Genomic DNA, 5,657 nt, shown 5'->3' with positions numbered 1-5,657 from the left:
CGGGCGCCCCCAGCGCCGGCCGGCCGCCGCGCGCCCTCCCGCCGCCGCCCCCCCGCCGCCGCCAGGCTCCGCGCGGCCCTCACCCCGGGCCTCCACCCCTTTCCGGGTCGAAAAGCCACGCGAGCCTCGTGGGGGCCCGAAAGGTGCAGGTCCCCTCGCAGTCGGGAGCGATGGCGTCACCCGGTTCAGCAGGGCAGCCACTCTCGGTCACACGCACACGGACACACATTCAACACACAGTCTCACACAACTACTCACAGATACAGGCTCAGACACACTCAGCCAACATGCGTTCTTACACACTGTCCCTCACACTCAGACACACATGCTCACAAGACATGCATACTCTCACAGACACATGTTCACAGGCTCTCGGAGACACACTTGGTCACAGACACGATCACGTGCTCTCACACTTGTACACGCATTCACACACCCATGCTCCCTCTCACCCATGCACACGGCACACTCTCACACATACATACACATTCGCTCCTACACTCGTTCCGTCTCGTCCGCACGAGCAGGTGGTGGAGCTGAAGGAGACTCGCGACATCTGGGCCCTGATCTCCTTCACTAAGCGGGGAGCTGTCTTAGCGTTGGTTTGGTTGGCATTTCCTTGCTCCCTGGGGTCCTCCCACACCCAGGAAGTTGTGTCTTGGTCAAGTGCGAAGAGTGTGGCCAGTTTGCCATAAGCTGGCCTGGGGACCCAGGACAGAGATCCTGCTGCCCCGCGCACCCCTCTCCTCCCTGGACCCCACGGCTTCAGGGGCGTGTGCAGCCTCCAGAGCCAGGGCACTTACTTCTCCAGGGGCCTCGGCCCTCTGCCCCCCAAATCATGAAGGATTCCCCATGGTCCTCTAAGACGGTGTCCAGTCCGGCTGGGCCTGACAAGATGGGGCGCAACGGACGGTCTGTCTCTGCGAGGCTCCAGGCCACCCAAAGAGCAAGGCCACCTCTGCACGAGTTTACAAGTTAACACTGAGGAGATGGAATGATGTTTCCTTTTTCTCTGCTCAGGAAGGCTCATAAAGATCCCCAGACCAGCGCTGAGACCTGTGTGACCAGCTTAAGCCAGGCTCCCTTCTTATATTTCTCCAATGACTTGTTGAATAGAGGCAGGAAGTCCAGCATCTCCTCTGGAGACTTCCTCTGTGGAACATTCCAGAACCCTCGACAGTCCACGGCTCTGGCCCCATCAGCCCGACTGGTACTTGTTCTCCAGCCACAGAGGTGGGGACTCGGCCAGGCTACAGCAGCGCCCCTGCTTTGGCCACTGAAAGGGCACAGCTGAGTGCAGACAGAGAACCCAAGATGGCTGTTGTTCCCCCAGCACCCATGTCAGGGCGACAGGCCAGCCCCAGCCAACCCTCTCACACAGACTCCTGGGCTCCGACCCGAACCTAGGTCACCAGATGAGCGCCTCCTTCCTTCCCTCTCCGTGGCTTCCTCTCCAGAGCTTTGGATGTCCTTTCTTGCCTGTCAGAAGCCGTAAAGACCCTGCCCTCAAAGGGCAGGGTCCACACTGCTTCCCACACCCCCGGCTCCCAGGCCTCTGTGTATCCGCCCATCTCCTCCCAGGTCCCCAGGCCTGCTCAGGCCACAGTCCTGGGACACTCAGCCGGGTCACACTCCCACCTCCTGCCTCACACTATATTGGGATCTTTTTAAGACTTTGCCAAAATCAGAGTTTGCCAAAAATTCTCTAGGCTGCACTATTCTTGGTTCTTTTAAAATAAGCAACAAGGTAGAAGTTTCAAAGACCCGTCAGAGCGGTTTTCTACAACTCGTTTTATCCTCTACCAAAGCAGTATCGAGCAGCATTCAGAATGAATAGATTCAGGTACAAGCCGTGGTTGAGCCCTCTGCTGGAGAGTGAGGACCTGCTCCTTCTCTTCTTCCCCTTCCTCCCCCTTCTTTCTTTCCTCCAACCGTCTGAGCAGTTCTGGATCCCCTGCTTTGGGGAATTGGAGGGGGAGCAGCACAAAGAAGTTTGCCCCAAACAGGGCAACGGCTTTGGGGGCGGGCGTTCTGTCCTCCGCAGTTTCGGCCGCTGGGCAGCCGTGATGAGCAGCGAGGAGAGCCAATCACAGCTCTCCTCGCTGCATTTCAAAGGCAGAGCTCTCTGTTCCCTATGGCAACGTGTAACAACAAGCTGACACCATTTCTGGACAAAGAAATTTCTCGCAGGAATTTATGTAGCATTACGTGTTCTGTTTGCTGCATTTCTGGGAGAAGTGCACACAGATATTGGAGTGACTCAAGTACAATGGCTCAGAAGCCATTCCTGTCTGTCTTCCAGAGAGGAGGAGAAAGTATCCACTGTTTAGTGTAAGGGGTCTTCAGGCCTACGAGAGGGGTTTCATCAGATCTCTCCCCGAGTGTGATGATCAGACACGCAAGTGACACCTCCCCACTCTGAGACCATCAGCTCCCGTGGGTCTGTCTTGGGCTGAAAAGTGCTAGCAACTTCTCCCACTGAAACGTATGAAATACCACCTCAGGTGGGCCTCGGCACCTGGCAAAATCAAAAAGAGTTCCCACTAATTGTTCAGACAGGTGGCTTCCAAACTTTTTGAATACACTTTACGTTACAAACCCCTTGTGTATAACACATGTGCATTTATACACACACATATATAACAATGCTTAATCTCAAACATGTGATGTACTCTGTTATTTTCTATTCCATTCCGTTTAGTTTTTAAATGCTGCTTGTGACTCTCTTAACTCACTGTTGGTTCATGACCTGAAGTTTGAGAACACTATCATAAACTAAAACAGCTGCTGACGACGGTGGACGTGGCCCAGCGTTTGGGGGTGGTCGTCGTGGGAAAGCACCCCTCTCCCTCCTGCTCCATCATGAGTGTGCACTGCGGTGCTGCGCTGCAAAGCCAAGGACTCCAGCCCCCCTCCCCTGCCCAGCCCAGTCCTTCAAGTAGACCCTGGCTAACAGCAGAGGTGCCCCTTCTCCGGACAGGGATGGCCAAAAAAAAAATGCAGAGGAAATGGGGCCTGGAGAGGCCCCGGAGGCCTAAGGGTGGGTATGCAAACACAGCCACGGGTTTCGTGCAGGTGATGAGAGAAGGGAAGGCAAGGTGGGAGATTTGTGTAACTGGCCACAGGAAGTTTTAATTTTCTCTCATTTCTGTGGGCCTCTTGGGAAGATGAAGGTATCCTCATTTTAGGGAAACGTGGTTTGGGATTTGTGTGCACGCTCACACACACACACACACACCCCACCACCACCACCACCACCACCAGCAGCACCTCTGGCATTTTCCCCCAGTCCTTCAGGAGTACATGAGCCCCAGGTAAAGGCCAGCTTCCCACAGGCAGCCTTGACTAGAACCCCACACCCACACTTCGCTTCCGAAAAATAAATTCAACTCCACCAAGAAAGGGGGACACTACTGCAGGCCTCATGGGAGACGGGGAGAGGGTTTGCAGCAAGCTCTCACAGCAAACTCATGAACCCCGTGAGAAGCTGAGCGCCTGCCTTACAATCCCATTCAGAGGCTCCACCTGCCTTTGCAGTCACCGTCCCTCTCCCCCAGGTGGGCTCCTCATAGCCTCTTTGTCCCCCCACAACTCAGCTCCGGCCTTAGCTGGCAGACCCTGCTCGGCACACAAAAGCCAGTGGCTGGTGGAGCAGTGCCCTCGGGAGACCCAGCTCCTCCCACCCCGGCAGCATCCAAAGTGAGCTCTGCTCCTCCCAACACATTAGAAATGAGGGAGAAGGTTATCGGGTCCAAATCAAGCCTTGGATTAATGAGACAAGCTGTTTGAAAAGTACAAGAGTTCTGAATCGTCCAAGTTGCAATATGCCATCTCACTACGAACACGCGCAACTGTGGTGCCCTTCCTCCACTCTCCAGGCTGGTGAGGACAAGCCTGGAATGTCAAATGATGCTGGATCAAAACAGCTTACTCCACCTTCCCCGGGTCCCTCAGTTCATTTGGTCAAGACCTGCTTGCTGAGCACGACCCCTGCCCAGCTCTCTGCTAGCATGAAACCAACGAACCGCTTGTCCTTTGGGAGTTTACCTTCTAGCAGGTGTAGACCAAATAAACAAATCACAAGCGAATCTATAACAAGAGCTGCGACCAAAGCTAGAGAAGAGGAGGGGAAGGAGGGAGGCCTGGAGCAAGTGGCCGAGGGCTGGCGGATCAGGTGCCATCTGAGCGTAGGCCCGAAGGAGGAGAGGAGGGTGCCATGCGGACATCTGTGGGCAAAGCATCCGGGCAGCGAGAACAGCATGGGTAGACACCCTGAGGTCAGTGAGCATTGGGGAGGCCGTTGTGGCTAGAGCCAGTGAGCAGGGGAGAGTCACAGAGGATGGAGGTGACGTGGGGCTTTGGGGAGGGGTGGAGACGCAGGGCCTTGTGGGTCATCACCAGGACTTTGATTTTGCTCCGAGGTAGGGGCCCTTGTAAAGTTGATTGATAGCTTGCGTTCTACCCCAACTAACCCTGCGTTTGATCATACTTCATTGTCCTTCAGCCAATAAACATGTGCTGGGCACTGGACAAATCCAAAGGGCGGGGCGGGGCTTTGCCGCGTGGTGGACGCGATCACAGCCAGGGACGCCCGGCTCTGGCAAATGCGCACACACACACAGGTGTGAGCCAGCAACCAGAAACACAAACCTCCTGGGCGCCGGGGTGGGCGTGTGGTGTGAGCCCTCGGGCCCAGTGACCCACATCCGGGACTCTTCCAAAGGAATAAGACCAAACGCCAGGAAACCATTAGGTACCTCCCACCTTCAAAGCCAGAGAAAGGGAGTGGGTATCACCCTTTGTCTGGTGGCCATCAGAGTGCTGCGTTTGCTATCGGATGGGGGCGAGAGCCCAGAGCACACTGCCCGTAGGCCAAGCACCGCTGTCCCGTAGGCCAGGGCTCTGGCCACAGCACTGTTGTCCCCACAGAGCGGCCTTTGCGGAGCTGCTCTCAGTGGCCGAGGCCCCAGGAGGAACCGAGGGGCCGTGGTTGTCACCTCAGACCCCATGGCTGCCCCTTGCTCACCTGTTCCACCCACACTGGTCTCCAGGGAGCCTCCGTGGACCCAGGCTGACTCACCCTCAGGGCCTTTGCCCACGCTGTTCCCTCAGCCCAGAATGCTCTTCCCCCCAGCTACTTACATGATTTACTCTCTCTTCCTTTGGGTCATAGACAGTTGAGGGGATTCCAGATCAAAGATTCGTTCCCAGGACTCACCACAGTGCACCTCCAAATGGGCCCCTGGCCTGACACGATGCCAGGGACAAGATCCCCAAAATATCCCAGTGATGAGTTCCCTTGGAAAGGTGAACAGGAGGAATTCACTCGAGCAGGAGAATTCTAGAGCAGGAATCAAAAAAGCAGAACTCAGCTCATGACTAACTAGCTGTATGATCTTAGGAAGGCACTTTACCTCCCTGGCCCCGGGTTTCCCCTTTTGCAGAACGGAAATATGACTGCCTGCCCTACCCCAAGGGGGCTTTGAGAAGGCGGCTGAGGCCAGTGGGGACCATGCAGCCAGTGTGTCCCTGAGAGGTGTCAGAAGGCAGGCACAGGGCTGTGTTTCTGACGCTGTTGCCTCTATTACATAAAAAGGATTCACCCAGATCTCCGGGGAGGGAGGGATTGTTTTAATTTCAGGTGTCCGTGATCAACT

The 5,657-nt window shown here is 55.7% G+C and overlaps 1 protein-coding gene across 3 annotated transcripts in view; it reads right to left on the bottom strand.

Moving 5' to 3' along the window:
* TRAF3 (TNF receptor associated factor 3) overlaps window positions 1-5,372 on the bottom strand; it is a 118,399-nt gene extending 113,027 nt beyond the window's left edge. For all 3 annotated transcript variants that reach the window (XM_029239372.1, XM_029239373.1, XM_029239370.1), the window contains exon 1: window positions 5,219-5,372. The gene's annotated coding sequence lies outside the window, so the exon portion shown is untranslated. The remainder of the gene's footprint in view (window positions 1-5,218) is intronic.
* Window positions 5,373-5,657: the final 285 nt, after the last annotated feature.

This window comes from Monodon monoceros, unplaced genomic scaffold (genome assembly GCF_005190385.1).
Source record: "Monodon monoceros isolate NGI ecotype Baffin Bay Population unplaced genomic scaffold, NGI_Narwhal_1 Super_Scaffold_21, whole genome shotgun sequence".
Classification (NCBI taxonomy): Eukaryota; Metazoa; Chordata; class Mammalia; order Artiodactyla; family Monodontidae; genus Monodon; species Monodon monoceros.
The sequence above is the reverse complement of the archived record's forward strand: the minus strand, read 5'-3'. Positions and strand labels throughout refer to the sequence as shown.